The sequence below is a fragment of the Monodelphis domestica genome, chromosome 4, assembly GCF_027887165.1.
Source record: "Monodelphis domestica isolate mMonDom1 chromosome 4, mMonDom1.pri, whole genome shotgun sequence".
In the NCBI taxonomy this organism is placed as follows: Eukaryota; Metazoa; Chordata; class Mammalia; order Didelphimorphia; family Didelphidae; genus Monodelphis; species Monodelphis domestica.
The window spans coordinates 229,478,998-229,495,882 of NC_077230.1; positions in this window are offsets into that span (position 1 = coordinate 229,478,998).

Here is a 16,885-nt window from a genome sequence, read left to right on the forward strand (position 1 = left end):
GATGACTCAAGAAGGCAAAGAGAAGACCTACATGGGCCAACCATGATGAATGAATGAATGAACGAATGAATGACCAACAATTAAGCTCCTATTTTGTGGGAATCACTAGGGTAGGGGTGAGATACAAAGAGAGAAGTGAAACCAGTCCCTGAAGGGCTGGGGGAGACAACATGTACGGTATATATAGTTACATACAAAATAGATGGAAAATAGACACCAAGGTGGCCATTGAGGAAAGCAATCGCCCTTGGGAGATTGGGGAAAGGCTGGCCCCTTGCTAGACACGGGCCACAGGGCTTAGCACCAATAGCACATGGAGGCGACATCCACTGCAGCTCCTTCTGAGAGGGTCACACTAGGCTCCTGGGGAGAGAGCAGATAACAGCACTTAAGGGTGGAGCCAATAAATCCTTTTCTGGAGCCCACGTGGGACTTATCCCTGAATATCTTTCTTTTCCTACATCAATCCTCCCCCCCCCCCCCCCCCCACGCCACTCCATTACCATTATTACTGTGATTATAAAGCAATCAGGGGGAAATCTTTTCTTTCCAGTTCTGGAAAATGTCTCCCTCCCTCAAATAAGAGGATGAGAGTGAAGGGCCATTGGCAGCCCTGAGACAGCTCAGTTATGGGGCCTGGGAGGGATCGGATTCTCTGCAGGCAGGGGAAAGTAGAAAATGAGCCGCCATTACTTCCTTCTCAGCTGCTGTCAGGTCTGCATTTCAGATACTGCTGTGTGGTCCCTGCCTTGTGATCTCTACCCAGTTTTGGTTTGGGGGGGTCCTGGGAAAGGGTAACCTTGAGGCACCCTATGGATGATGCTTTGGAGAGAGGGGGTGGAAGATGCAGGGATGGGAATCTGGGGTGAAGTAGCATGAAACAGGAAGTACATTGAACTAAGCGTTCTGAAACCAGAATTCTACTCCTGCAGTTAGGTAGATAGAGCCCTGTACCTGTAGTCAAGAAGACCTGAGTTCAAATCGAGCCTTGGACACTTAATTAGCTATGTGTCTCTGGGCAAGTCATTTAACCCTGTTTGCCCAGTTTCCTCAACTGTAAAATGAACTAGCAAAGAAAATGGCAAACCACTGCAGTATCTTTGCCAAGAAAACCCCAAATAGGTCCATGAAGAGTCAGACATGACTAAACAACAACAAATTCTTTCTTCCACCAAGAACTTGCAGTATAATTTTTCCCCAAGTCTTTTTGTTTACCTGAATCTTACTTAGGTCCTTCATTTGCAAAATGAGGAACCAGATGGCCTCTGAGTTTCCTTCCAGCTCTACCATTCTATGACTTAAGAGAGATTTATAGGGGAGACAAGCTTCTCCAGGCTCCCAGATCAAGACTACCTTCTACATTAACCCTTTCTTCCCGTTAGCTAGTGCTTGCCCTTCTTCCTCTGTTCCCAGTTATCTTATCTCTATTTTGAGAAAGAATCGGATTTTAGGATATTGAGAGAATAAAGATTGGGATCTGAGATGGGCAAGAGGTAGGCACTCAACCTGTAAATTTGAAAGATGAGGAAACTCTCTTTGCCGATGCCACTCCCATACCTTGTCTGCACATTAGTGGGCTGTACTGAGAAGTTAAGACCAGAATTAGACAGTCAGGATGGATAGTTGGGAGGCAATATTTGACCCTGAGTCTCCCTGCCTTTGTGGTCGGTTTTCCATCCCCTATACTACATTTCTTGTTGTAATAAAGTAGGGAAGAAAGAAAGACATTGAGAGACAAAGGGAAAATCGAGGTCATTTTGTTACCTGTTGTGAGGCAGGAGTTTTATAAATCTTTATTAAAGCCTTATTCAAATGTGAGTCAGTGATATTGTTAGGGCAGAACTCTCCCAACATGGAGGCCTTCAAGCTGAGGCTGACCCCTTGTTGGGGATGGTTTAGAGCGGATCGGATTTTGGGTGAGAAGCTGGATGACATGGCCTTCTGATTCTCATTCCTTCCCTCCCTTCTGGGCTGGACTCCTTCCCTCAGAAAGGACCAGAGTTCTGACCTTTTGGGAACTTAAAGAATGAGGGGGAGAGAGCTGGCTGGGCCATGGGAAAACTTGGGAATTCAAAGAGCCAGTTCTTAATCCCAATCCCAATCCCGACCAGGGACAGTGGCTTTAGGGCAGCCAGAGGACCCAGCTCTGAGCCAGGAGCATTCTGTGGTTGGGAAGAAGCCAGAACTAGCTTTTTTCTACTACAGCGGGAAGCAGCCAGCTGCAGATCTGCGCAGTGGCCATCAGGTGTCAGTGTTCCACTGTAGGTCAATGGCCGCATCTCGGTATCTCCTCCACCCTCTCGGCCCCTACCCTGTTCCATTTTGATGAATTCTCTTTACCACCCGTCAGAAGGACTGTCCCTTTGTCTCCTCAAATCAGCCTGAGTGGTTCAGAGAACATCAAAACAGGGGTCACAGAGCAAACAAGAAATGGCAATAATGATGATAGCTCATGTCTGCAAAGCTCTTTCAGTTTTCCTCATCATGTCTCTGGGAGGTTGGGAGTGCAAGGGTCATTATCCCCATTTTACAGGAGGTTAAAATGAGGATTTTGAGGGGTGAAGCCACTTGGCCATGAGTGTATGGATAATGAGTTGCAGAGATGACACTTGAACCCACATCTTCTGACTCCTAGGCTGGTGTGTTTGTTTCATCAAGGCACAGAAAAAGGGAGACATTTTGAAAACAACCAATGAATCAATGGATTACAGAATTGCAGAACTAGAAGAAAGGTCAGAGGTTCATTTTTGGGTCAAACCCAGACAAAGCTTCAATCCCCTTTATACCATCTTTGAAAAGTAAGACCATAGATTTAGAGCCAGAAATAATAAGGGGGGGGTCATTACATTTGAACACTGCATGCCCCTGCCCTCCACCTCTCACCACCAACATGTACCCCTACCTCATTCTACAGAATTGAATCTCAGAGATATTGAGTGTCTCATCTGAGGTCACGTAGGATGTAGGGAGTGAGAATTCAAACTCAGATCCTCTGGCTCTATCACTGTACCAAAGTACCAGTCGTGGAGATCTTTTTTTCTTCCTCTTCCTCCCCTTCCTTTCCTTCCTTCCTTCCTTCCTTCCTTCCTTCCTTCCTTCCTTCCTTCCTTCCTTCCTTCCTTCCTTCCTTCCTTCCTTCCTTCCTTCCTTCCTTCCTTCCTTCCTTCCTTCCTTCCTTCCTTCCTTCCTTCCTTCCTTCCTTCCTTTCTTCCTTCCTTCCTCCCTTCCATTTTAAAATCAATATTGTGTATTAGTTCCAAGACAGAAGAGTGGCAAGGAGTAGGCAATGGAGGTTAAGAGGCTTGGCCAGGGTTATACAGCTAGGACATGTTTGAGACCAAATTGGAACTCTGGACCTGCCCACTATGGAGGTCTTTCCCTAGGTAGAAAGCCCATTAGAGTACTTTCATTGTTAGGTAGTTTCCCCTTATATTTAGGGGAAATCTACCTTTCTCATCTTTCATAAAATGCTCTATTTTTGTCCTCTGGGGCCAAGTAGAGCATGTTAGCCTCTTGCATGTTTGGTTAGATGGTAAGAACTTCCTGATTATTTGGGGCATTGAACACAGGAATGAGCATGGTAGAAGGAGATAATGGTATTCCTTCTGTGGACACCTTCAAGCTTGGGAGACAGTCTTAACTGTCTGGGAATAGGCTGAATCCTTTGTAGTGAGTGAAAAAGGGCTGGAAGACATCTTAAGAGTCCCTCTAGCTCAGAGATTTGGTGTTGATATTCATAATGGTGCCTGATTTCTTGGGGGGCCAACAAAGCTTCTGATTCGAGTTCTGTTCAGTAAGGGCAGGGAGTGTAGCATGTTGGGGTGGCCAGAGTGAAGTCAGAGGCAATGGTGAAAACAGTTTCATAGACCGTTTTAAGAAGGCATCTTGAAGATCCTCTAGTCCAACACTTTTAAAGGTTAAGAAAATGAAGACCTATAGAGGAAAAGTGACTTATCCAAGGTCATATAGAAGAATAAAGGGTTCAGTCCTTCCCATTTAGTGGCCCTTCTGTGTGACTTTCTCTAAGCTTTTAATAAATTTTGATTTTTCGTCTGCACAATGTCTGCTTCAGATACATATTGAATGTGTGACCCTGGGCAATTCATTTATCCTCTTAGTGTTCTGAAGCTTAGTACCAATTTGCATTCAGAGTTTCCTCATCCTGGACTTCCCTAAATCAGTGAAAACACAGGACCAGATTTCATCTCTTTTTCTTGCAGTGAGAAGGATGGCTGTTTCCCTTCCTTCCCTATCAGGGATTTCAGGAAGCTAAGAGTTATAGCAAACAATCCTGCCTCTCCTGGAGCCCTTCACATTACTCCTGCCTACACCAGCCAGTATTAGGCTTTGGAGTGGAGGTGGGAGAAAACCTCACCTCTGGGTTTAGGTGGAATCCTTGTTATAGTCACCAAACTTTCTCCTCCCTCTGCAGGAGTGAATTAGTCTCCAGGCTGATATTCCAGGGTCCTTGACCATTAAGGTAGAAAATGCACAATTCTTCAACCACACAAACAAGGGAGATAAACCCTAATTGCTTGTGAATGAGGCCCTTCCTTGTTTGCCAGACATATCATCTCTCCAAGACAGAAAGAGCCCAGGGAAAATGAGAAAGGGACCCAGGACTGGGGGCTTTGGAATAAGTTAGCCCTGGGTGGCAGGAGAAGAGTATACCTGGGGTTTCTGAGAGGGCTGATGAGAATGTTCCATGCAACAATAAGAACTTATATTTCTTTGATGTGTTTTATATACATGTACCAAGGGCTGTGCTGGTAAATGTTTGACAACTGCCTCTGAAAAACAAAAAATAAACCTTCCATGACACATTTTTAAATTTAATTCACCTTATTAAGATTTTATTCACAATTTTGTTAACTCGAGACAATCAACAAAGTAATATATAACACCTTGATTTGTAACCTTTGTGCATTTCCAAGGTGTAAATGCTTACATTGAAAATTTAACAGTTACCTAGCAGGTTGGATCTGCCCCCAGCACACTCTTGCATACGATTTGATTTTTTTGTTTATTTGTTTTAGGTTGTTTATTTCCAAAGCCTGAAAAAAGTAGGCTGTGTAGGACATAGGTCAAGAGCTGGCAGGGACCTCAGAGGCGATCAAGATTAACTCTATTATTTTATTGAAGAGGAAACTGAGATTCAGTGAGCAGAAGCCATTTGCCCAGGGTCATGCAGTTAGAAAGCAATACAATTAGCAATGGAATTTAGAATTTCTGGCTTTCGTATTTTAAAAAAGTTAAATTTTAGTGTTAAAAAATTAAACCCCGCTGCTTCTACAAAGACCAGAATGGAATATAAATGGCATATGATTCTGTCAAAATTGGAAGCCATCTCACTGATCATACAATTAGTGGCAAGGCCTAAGGTTGGGGAGGAGAGATAACACCCAAGGCACCTGATTCCTTGTTTAATGGTCTTTGTATTATACCATAAGCTTCCTTATACAGGAGGATCTCTTAGCACAAAACTCACACTAAAGGAGTGGACCCCAAGATGAGAGAGATGTTTTCTCTGGTCTACGTTTGTACCTCTCACTAAATTGGATGAATCAATTGCTTTGTTTCTATCTCCCTCAGTGCTTGATCACTGAGTAATGGCCTCGATTGATGAATGTTTGAACATTTGTGAACCAGTCTATTTATTGGCTACTGACCTGAAAACAGTTGATCTTGACAAGATTGAAGGCACATCTATTAAGATGCTATCATTAAACAACCTGTATCCTTGTCCTTTGAGAAGAGCGTGTTATTTGTCTTTGAGGGCTTCTGTTTGACTTGCCTAGAAGCAGAAAGTTAGACCAGAAGACCCCTGGCTTGAGGATGTAATGATTCCATGACTGAAGTTTCAGGTGGCAGAATAACATCAGAAGTGGCTTAAGGGCCACGCCCAAAATATATCCATTTGTGATTTTGTGCCAACTTGGAAAGAGGTCTCTAGTGGACTGCCCCAGGAGGTCTAAATCTGGCCCAGTGCTTTTTATTTATGGCAGCATCTTTATCAAATTTGTAGATGACATCAAGCTAGGAGGGACAGCTAAAATGTTGGGGGAGCTGGTGGGTCTGGTATGATAGAATTTAATAGAGATAAATATAAAGATTTATGCTTGGGTTAAAAAAAGTCTCCTTTCCAAGTGCAATGTGGGGGTGGCTAGGATAGAAACCAGTTCATCTGAGTCATATCTTGGCCTTTCAGAAGACTGAAAACTCAACTGGAGTTACCAGTGCAACGTGGCAGCCAAGAAAGCACATGTAATCTTAAATTCTGCCAAAAGATGTCCAGGACTAGAAGAGGGGTGTGTTTTGCTCTGGTCAGTTCACATCTGGAGAATTATAATCAGTTCTAGATATTCCATCCTAGGACGGGCATTGTACTCCCCTTCCTCAATCTTTTCAGCTTCCTCTTGTGTGTTATTATCTGCAATAAATTGTAAACTCTTTGAGGAAAGGTTCTTCCTTCCTTCCTTCCTTCCTTCCTTCCTTCCTTCCTTCCTTCCTTCCTTCCTTCCTTCCTTCCTTCCTTCCTTCCTTCCTTCCTTCCTTCCTTCCTTTCCTCCTCCCTTCCCTCCTCCCTTCCCTCCTCCCTTCCCTCCTTCCCTCCCTCCTTCCTTCTTTCCTTCCTTCCTTCCTTCCTTCCTTCCTTCCTTCCTTCCTTCCTTCCTTCCTTCCTTCCTTCCTTCCTTCCTTCCTTCCTTCCTTCCTTCCTTCCTTCCTTCCTTCCTTCCTTTCCTCCTCCCTTCCCTCCTCCCTTCCCTCCTTCCCTCTCTCCTTCCTTCCTTCCTTCCTTCCTTCCTTCCTTCCTTCCTTCCTTCCTTCCTTCCTTCCTTTCTTTCTTTCTTTCTTTCTTTCTTTCTTTCTTTCTTTCTTTCTTTCTTTCTTTCTTTCTTTCTTTCTTTCTTTCTTTCTTTCTTTCTTTCTTTCTTTCTTTCTTTCTTTCTTTCTTTCTTTCTTTCTTTCTTTCTTTCTTTCTTTCTTTCTTTCTTTCTTTCTTTCTTTCTTTCTTTCTTTCTTTCTTTCTTTCCCCTTCCATATTTGTATCCCTAGCACTTAGCACAATATCTAGCACATAGTATGTGCTTAGTAAAATATCACTTCTATGGCAGAAGAGCAGTAAGGGCTAGGCAATAGGCATTAAGTGACTTGGCCAGGGTCACACAGCTAAGAAGTATCTGATGCCAGATTTTAACCCATGGTCTCCTGACTCTAGACCTGATGCTCTATCTACTGAGCCACTTGGCTGCCCCTTAATAAATATTTATTGATTTGACTTAAGTTGTAAAATAGAGGAAGAAATCCAGTATGGTAAAAGGTTCAAGATTATGCTATATAAGCTCCTCTGAGTTTCAGTTTCCTCATCTGTAAAATGGAGCTACTAATGGCACTTATGTACCCTTTCAGGGTTGATGAGATCAAATGAGATAATGCACACAGAGAACTTTATAATCCTTAAGATACCACAAAAAAGCCAACTGTCTTTATTATATAAAGCACTACATAAATGCATTTTTTTGGTGTCCATCATTGCTAGCTTTTCTACCAATTTCAAATTGCCCCATCCCAAAGAAAACCTTCTCTCTGGTTTCCAAAAGGTCTTGCTTGGTAGCTCTCAGGCCATGGAGGATGTGGTAACTGCTGCCATGGTTTTCCCTTGTCATCCTAGGCCCAGGGGATGCATCCGCTAAGCAGTTCTTATAGTCTTTGGAAGGAAAACTGAAACCAGAGAAGGGATTGAAGCCTAATACTTTTCACCTGAATGTGGGGCCAGCTACTACATGCACGGGTGGCCGAGGTAATTAATTTACATGTTTCATCCTATTTAAACTAATAATCTCATATATTCTTTTCTGCTGGGACTGATCCTGTGCTGAAGGCCTGCCAGACACATCTTCCCAAGGGGGAGACAGAATGACAGTCCCCTCCTTTTCCTGCCATGCTTGGCCAAAAAGATCTCAAAGCACTTTGTCCACAGAACTGATGTCACACAGCTTGCTTCTTTATTCTGCAATAGAAGCAACTAGTTGTGGGATAATCTAAATGTTTTGGAGATTCTAGTTGGACTATTGGATAGAGTCAGGAAGACCTAAATTCAAAGCCAGCCTCATACACTTACTTGCTGGGTGACTCTGGGCAAATCATATAACTACTGTCTGCCTCAGTGGCCTCAACTGTAAAAGAGAGACAACAATAATACCTATCTCCCAGTGTTGTAAGAATAAAGTGAGATAAAAATGTGGTGTGCTCTACAAACCTTAAAGGGTTTTATTATTGTTATTATTCTATAAAATATTGCATATATAATACGCATTATATATGTATTGCATATGTAATATGTATTATTATTATTATTATCTTGAGGCTCACTTTCCTGGAGGAAAAGAGGAAGATGTGTCTTCTTGCCCCAGTTTTTTATAGAAATGTTATATGAGCCAAAGGGTATTTTGCAACCTCTCTAGCCTTTGCCCATGGAGTCCACAAAAGCAAAGAAGCAGCTCTTTTACTCAGAACTTCAGGGTTGTGCTATCAGTGATAAATCTTTGCCCATCACTATTGACTTTCCCCTTTCTTATAAGAAGCAATTTGAAGAGAAAGAGGAGAGGGCTTTTTAAAGACCAAGGACCATGCCTGCTTTTGCTCCTAGAAAAGAATCTCTGTTCTCTCTAAGAAGGCTTGAGTCCACCCCTCCCCACTTTCTCCTACTTATGGATTCCACTTGTATGCTCGAATTCCAAATCCTGCAGGATTTAATATCCACTCTGTAATCTACTGGCACCAATAGGCATTATCTAACTGAACCTTAAATTGAAAATGCTAGGCTTCCATCTTCCCTTGGCCGTCGGGAGAAGTCTGGGACTCTCTTCGTCTGATGTAATTTACTCTTTTACTAATTAAAACACATTGCTCCACTGTCCTTGGAGAGAGAGGCCTAGAGTCAACTAATGGTATGGGTGGAGGAGACAATATGGGGGCTGGAAGGTTTTCCTTATACATAATCCAAGACCCTCCTACTCAAAGGCCCAGCTCTGTCCTTAATGGAAATCAGTTACCCAGAACATCAGGCCTAGAACAGACCTTAGTGTTTATTTAGGTAGAACAGGTACAGCACTCCAGAGTGCTACCCCAAACCAGATTCAAATGTAATTGGGAAATGTTTAGCAAAACAAATATAAATACAGTGGGACATCGATAATGTTTACATATGATTTTCTAAGAAAATATGCAGCCTGCAGAGATCCTTATGTACAACTGAATGGCTCTCATTTCTATTTGAGTTTTAGGCCATTGATATAGTCCAATGATGGCAAACCTATGGCATGGGTGCCAAAGATGGCATGCAGAGTGGCCACTGTCCCTCCCTTCCAACTTGGTTACTAGAAAGGCAGAGGGACTCAGGCAGAGCTGCTCCCCTCTCCTTCTCCATTGTTCCTGATGATATTTTTTCACATCCCCCACCTCTCTGCCCAGCAACCGAATGGGAGTGCTTTCTCTCTCTCATGAGGGGCAGGGCACGGCATGCAGTCTTGAGGGGCAATGGCACATGGTCTCTAAAAGGTTTGCCATCACTGATATGGTCTAACCCCTATCATTTTCTTTTTTCATTAGAACCCTTACCTTCTGTTTTAGTATCAGTTCTAAGCTAGAAAAGCAGCAAGGGCCAGGCAATCAGGGTTAAATGACTTGCCCAAGGCCACTTGGTTAGGAAGTGTCTAAAATCAGATTTGAATCCAAGTACTCCTGAATCTAGACATGGTTCTCTATCCACTGAGTCATCTGGTTGCTCCACTCTATCATTTTCTTTCTTTCTTTTTTTCTTTTAAACCCTTACCTTCTGTGTTAGAATCAATATTGTATATTGGTTCCAAGGAAGAAGAGTGGGAAGGGCTAAGCAATGGGGGTCAAGTGACTTGCTCTGGGTCACACAGCTGGGAAGTATCTGAGGTCAAATATGAACCCAGAATCTCCTGTTTCTAAACTTGGCTCTCAATCCACTGAGCCACCTAGTTGCTCCACCTCCATCATTTTAGAAGTAGATTGAGAACTAGAAGTGACTTACTAAAAGGGCACAGCTACACAGCAAATAAGTAGCAGAGCTTGAAGTTAAGGCCTTCCAAGTTAAAGTGCACTTTCCTTCCTTCCTGGTTACTACTCATGGTGCCATAGTTTCATTCAGAATTTATTGATTGCCTTATTGTTAGGGCCTCCTTTGCTAACTTGGGCTGGGATCCTAATATCAATAGGCATGGAAGTTTTAACCTCCGTCCTTCTTCAGACCTGGGCCTATTTGCCCCTCTGTCAGTAGCCTGGAAGTCCTCGACTTAAAGGGATTCTCATGTTGGTACAGACACCAGCTTGAGCCTTCCTGCAGCTTAGAACTCCCAAACTCAAGAAATCCACCACCTGCAGTTTCCCTCAGTAGCAGGATCATGGATGTTGGCCACCACAGCTGGTGTATGCTAGCATTTATTAAGAACTGGCTGTTCTCAATGATAATACCAAGGCTCTAGCCTCTGGAGACTGTTAGGTTTCTCTTCTCACAGTCTGGGTTCCTTCCGTCAATGCCTGACAGTCACAACTAAGATCTTCAAGCACTCTCTATCTTGTCTGTCTCTTTTTTTTCCTCGTAGGATGTAGATAGCTTTTGGGATTTCATTTGGTAACATTCATGCTGGTAATAGGACTCAGGGGTTCCTGGTTCTTGAGTCTCCAGATTCCTTTGCTGGGAGCACTGCTTACTGTCTTCCATCACCCCAGGAAAAAGTGGGGTCTTGTCAGAGGATGGAATTTCCATCATCTCTTCTGTAGCTGGCCCTTGTCTCCCAACCCTTGTCTCCAATCACCAATGTGGCCCCTGTTGCCCAGGCACGCCATGGTGTCACTCACCAAGCTAACAGAGTGTGGGGTTGCTGGAGGTTGGGGAAGCAAGTATTTATCCCGCCAAGGGCTTCCTCTTTTCCCTCCACCTTGATCCTAGCTCCCAGCAATAAAGTGACAGAGAATGACAGGCATCCCGGAGAAATGGAATTGAACTTGATGGTGCTGACTTCTTCCCTTTGAGCCCAGCACCCTTCTTCTGGTTGGAGATCTTTATTACCTGGCTCCATTCCAAGAACTGAAGCCTGGGGCCTGGCTTCAGGCTTCCGGGGGAGAACTTGTATTTGATATGAGAAAGAACTCCAGACTCTACTATTTCCCAATTGAGGGAGGCAGGGAGGAAGGTAGTTTTGCAGGTGCTGGGTGGTCCAGGGTGGAGAGATTTTATACTTTTCAAATGGTCAGAGAGCAACAAGGACCAGGCCTGGAAAATGATTTCCCTGGGGGGACCTGAGTTAAACTGAAGGCATAATGGAGCACTGGACTGGGGCAGAGACCTTAGATGCCACCTTATCAAATTCACTCATTTCATAGTGGAGGAAGCTGAGACCCAGAGAGGTTAAATGACTTGCCCAAGGTCAAACAGGTAGTAAATAATAGAGCTGGGATTTGAACTCAGACCTCTGCCTCCATGGAGGGTACTGAGGCTGTTTGATTTCTGACTTTGTCATTACTGAACTATATAACTTTGAAAAAGTCATCTTTACTCATTGAGTCTCCTCATCTGCAGAATGATATAACATGTTCATGTACATTCCCCATTTCCAAAGATCCTTTTAGAGAAAGTGTGCCATTAATCCTAAAGCTCTACTTGCATGTGAGTGGTTATGATTGGGGATATAGAGGGGTACAATGAGGGAAGGATGCTCTGAAAAGGATTAGCTCCAATCCCAGTGATGCAGGTCTGCTTTTGGACCTTATACAGGCTCACATTGTTACATTCTGTAAGGTAAAATCACACTCTCATCCCAACATCCCTGTGAGGTAGGGAATGCAGGGAGTAAATAATAATACCCTAGAGTTCTTGAGTGCTTTGCACTTTTCATAATGCTTTGGCATCTGTGAACCAGCAGAAAAGGTACTATATTTTGGATCAGAGTAATTGACTTTGAATCCTGACTCTTACATCTCCTCCCTGTGTGTCCTTAGGCAAGTCATTTCTCTGGTATTTCTTCTTTCATTTGCAGGATAATGAGATGAGCTATAAGGTCTAATGGCTCTATGCTTTAAGATAATATCTATTATTCTATTATCTCATTGAATCTTTACAACATCTTGGTACAACAGAAAGGACATTCCTTCTGGAATCTAAGAATCTCAGTTCAGCTTTTAACTCTAGGGCTTAATATTTGTGTGACCTTTGGCTTCTCTTTATCTTTCTGAGCCTGAGTTTTTCTTCTGTATAAAATGGGAGAGACTAGATGGCCTCTGAGGACCCTGCCAGATTTAGAGCTACAGTGCTCTTTAAAATTAAGAAATATTTTTCAATCAATATAATCTGTTTCTCACTCCCCAATCCTGTCTCTCATTAAAAAAAATTCATCTGTAAAATGAGGGGGCAAAAAATATGCATATTCATGAAAAATTTGAGCATTGGCCATGTCCAAAAATATATGTCTCAATTTACACACATCACCTCTGGTTTAAGGAGGTGGGAAGCAAGCTTCAGCATTGATGAAGCCCTTTGCAATAGGTGATTAGGTATTGCTGGTCTTGTTTGCATAACAAGGAGTTGGAGGCTCCAAGGACTGTTGTTCAAGGATACATAGCTGGTTGCACTAAGTTCCAGGGTGTCTTCTCTCACAGGTACCCTCAGTCATACCCACAGGTGTGTACACTCAAACACACTTCCAGACAAACCTATGCCCATATGTGAGAATACATTCCATAAACTATAAGGTACAGACTAGATAAATGTGTGAAAAGTGAATCAAACTTTTTATTTATCAATCAGCAATTTTTAAGTTAATCAATCAAAAACTTAAGCACCACTACGTAACACTAAGTAATAGCTGTTTGCAAGTCACTTGGTAAAAGTGGATGACAACTCCAGAGATGACTGACCAACTCCTGGGCAGTGCTAGGCAAATTGAAAGACTGCAATTGGTTCCTGTAAAGTGGAGGAAGGGACAGGAAGTGATATGGGAAAAGGACTATAAAAAGGCCTGAACTTCCTATCTAGGGAGCTTTGGCTGCTGACTTGCCTCTTGGAGTTGGCTTTAGACTGGGATTTTGGTTTCATTTTGGGATCTTGACTCTTGGACTGCTTCTTGGAGGACTGATCCAGGATCTTCTACTTTGGATTTTGGTGTTGGAGGACTTGACCTTCAGTCTTCTCCTTTGGAGTTTATCTCGGGTGAATGAGTAACTGAAGACACCACAGGACATGGGGAAGCCCCCGTGGGGCTAAGTCTCACTTCACTAGGGAAGGGCTAGTAGGTTTGTTAAAACCTATCTCTTTAGCTACCTTTTCCCATTTTCATTCTTTCTACTTATTTGTAAATAAAGCTACTAAAGCTATTTTTTGATTTGTTATAATATATTTAAATTGGCAACCACAATATTATTTTAGATTTCTCGTATTTAGTCAAACCCCTAAATTTAATTTCTTACAAATGGATGTCATAGCAAAGATCACAGGTTCCCCTAGAATCTTAGGACCCCCAATTTGGAAAGGATCTTAAAGGTCAACTAGTCTGGGGGTAGCTGGGTGGCTCAGTGGTTTGAGAGCCATGCCTAGAGATAGGAAGTCTTGGATTCAAATGTGACCTCAGATACCTCCTAACTGGTTGATCCTGGGTAAGTCACTTAACCCCCATTGCCTAACCCTTACTGTTCTTCTGCCTTGGAAACAATATTCAGTATTGATTCTAAGACAGATGATAAGTTAAAAAAAATAAAAGAGGCCAATTAGTTCAACCTCTGTGGTCCCAATGAGAGATCCAGCTTCAGACAGGTAAACCTAATAATAAATAATAAGGCACTAACACTAGTCTCTGGCATTAGCTAATCTATGTTACTCTTGTTCCTAGCAGCAGATGCTTGGCCCCAGGGTCACTAGAGTCCAGAATGGTGAGGCCTGGAAAAAGAGTTGCAGGCAAAGGAACAGATTTTCAGGCTGCTAAAACCTTCACTCTATCTGCAAGGATGAATCTGGGCATCTCAGAATGTGTCCTCTGTGTTCTCATATGCCTATCCTGGCTCTAGCCAAATGAAGGTTGACCAAGGTTCTCCAAGCGGCTGCATATCAAATGGGAATCGTAGAAAAACTCTTGATAAACAGCAGGCAGCCTTGCTCCCGCCAGCTAACAGGATTAATCTAAATGCACACAGACGCAGCTGGGCAAAATCAAAACACAGAGCCCAGACTAAATTACACCACTTAACAGCAGAGAGACTTGGGGGCTCAGAGCTCGTCACCTGACTCTCTCTCATTGCAGTGGCAGCGAAGGAAAGAGAAGGCAGCTTGGGAGCAGCCACCAATTTCCAAGAAGCATGTGATACCAGTGAATGGGAACCAGCAGTCTGTAGGATCGTTGCTTAGCCAGGGATGTGAGATAGCTCAGGAGAGAAGGGGGACCTTGCATCTGGGTTCATGGCAATGCTGATGCAGTGCAGTGGGCATTGTGGGCATACTGCTGCCACAAAAGAATGATGTCTTTGATGGAGACAAGCCGTCCTTTTAAAAAAATAAAATCCTTACCTTCCATCTTAGAATCAATACTATATAATGGTTCCAAGGAAGAAGAGTAATAAAGGTTAGGCAATGGGGGTTAAGTGACTGGCCCTGGGTCACACAGCTACCTGAGGACAAATTTGAACCCAAGACCTCCCATCTCTAGGCCTGGCTCTCTATTCACTAAGCCACCCAACTGTACCCACATTCAACCTTATAACAACAGGGATCTACTAACTATGCTTTCTTTCTTGTCTTGTACTTCTCAAAATAACTAATTACCCTCATAGTAATGTGATCAGTAAGTAGAAGAGGATACATATTACTGTAGATAGCAGGCCACCTCTGGCACTAACCTTCAGTTCCCTCATCTGTATACTTGAGTTTGTCTGATTGGATGACTTCCAAAGTCCCCCTTGGCTCCAAATGCATGAACCTATTTTTTAATTGATTGAAAGGATGAGCAATGGGAGACATAGGGAAAAGGACCTAAAAATCATTTCATAGAATCATCAGACCAAAAGGGGTTTGGATAAACAATCAAGTCCATCCCTATGTTTCTGAATGGGTCTGTGGACCACATTATAGAGATGAGTGTCTATCCTTCTATTAGTAAAACAGATAATCATCTCTTCCTTTTCTCATTTTTTAAAAAACTCTTACCTTCTTTCAGGATCAGTATGGTATATTGGTACCAAGGCAGAAGAGTGGTAAGAGCTAGGCAAAGAGGGTTAAATGACTGGCCCAAGATCACACAGCTAGAAAGTATCTGAGACCAGATTTGATCCTAGGACCTCATGTTTCTAGGCTGGCTCTCAATCCTCTGAGTCACATAGTTGTCACCCTCTTCCTTTTTTCTTAAATAAAATGCTGATCACAAAACCATCAAGAAAAGAATATGTCATATTAACTTCATGTTGCTATTTTGCTAGAAAAAAAGTTAGTCCCGTGTTCCTGATACACCTATTGCATTTATAGAGCCAATAGAGTCACATTTTGCATCTGGTTTGGTTACCAGTGACCACAAGACAATTGTAGTATGAATTTCCCACCTTTAAGTTGACATAAGGTTCCTTACTATGTGGGAGGGAATGCACAGGGATAATTGGCATTAAAATATCAGGGGCTGGAAAATCAAAGGTTTTGTTCTTTGATTCCAAGGCCCTTTCCCCCTCTTACCCCCATCATATCATCAGAAAGATGCTTGAGCAGTTTTCTGGGATTCTCCACGCTGATGGGGATTTTCACCCTGGGTATAGTGTGGATGAGCTCCGTTTTTTATATATTGTTTGATATTTTGTTGTGTATGTTCTTTTTTTTTTTAAACCCTTTCCTTCCATCTTGGAGTCAATACTGTGTATTGGCTCCAAGGCAGAAGAGTGGTAAGGGCTAGGCAATGGGGGTCAAGTGACTTGCCCAGGGTCACACAGCTGAAAAATGTCTGAGGCTAGATTTGAACCTAGGACCTCCAGTCTCTAGGCCTGGTTCTCAATCCACTGAGCTACCCAGCTTCCCCCTGTGTATGTTCTTTTGTCTCAGTTTGAGCATTGTCGTTTTCCCAATTTCTATTTCTATAATTTTGGTTTCTAAAATTTTGATTCCTATAGTCATTATAGTTATTTCTATCAGTTCTATAGTTGTGATTTCTATGATCATCATCATTGTCATTTCTATAGTTAGTATTTCTAAAGTTGTTATTATTTCTTTTTCCCCATAGCCAGTTCTTACAGATAATCATTACATGGCCTCTTTTTCCACAGTAAAGGTATGTTATTGATTTATCTGTGAATTCCTTTAAAGGGGTTGTAGTCTCTCCCTGATTTTTCAGTTTTCTTTTTAACATTTCAATTTCTGTCTGTAAGTCTTCCACTGATTTACTGTTTTCCTCAAGTTGTTTTGTATGGCCCTTATAAACATAGACTGCTGCTCTCCTCAATTCTTCAAGATCCATAGAGTCCCAGTTCGGGCAGTTGGTTTTAAAGTAGTCTTTTACCACTGAACAACAATTCTTAATGAATTGTCTACGTATTTGTCTAATGGTCTTTCTCTGGATAGATCAAAGTCCATATATATATATATATTCCCCAAATCAATAAGTCTATCTATAAACTGAGATGGAGTCTCATCTATTTCTTGTTTGGTGCTTTCAAATTTAGACCATGAATCTGGTCTATCAGAGCACGCTCTCATGGCTGTCAATAATGCTTCTCTGGCCTAGTTTAGTTTTGTATAATCTGGTTCAACATTGGGGTTCCAATGTGGATTTTTGGTTGGCCAATAATTTGCTCCCTTACCTTATTTCTGATTATCCAAAGAGATGACTTTATT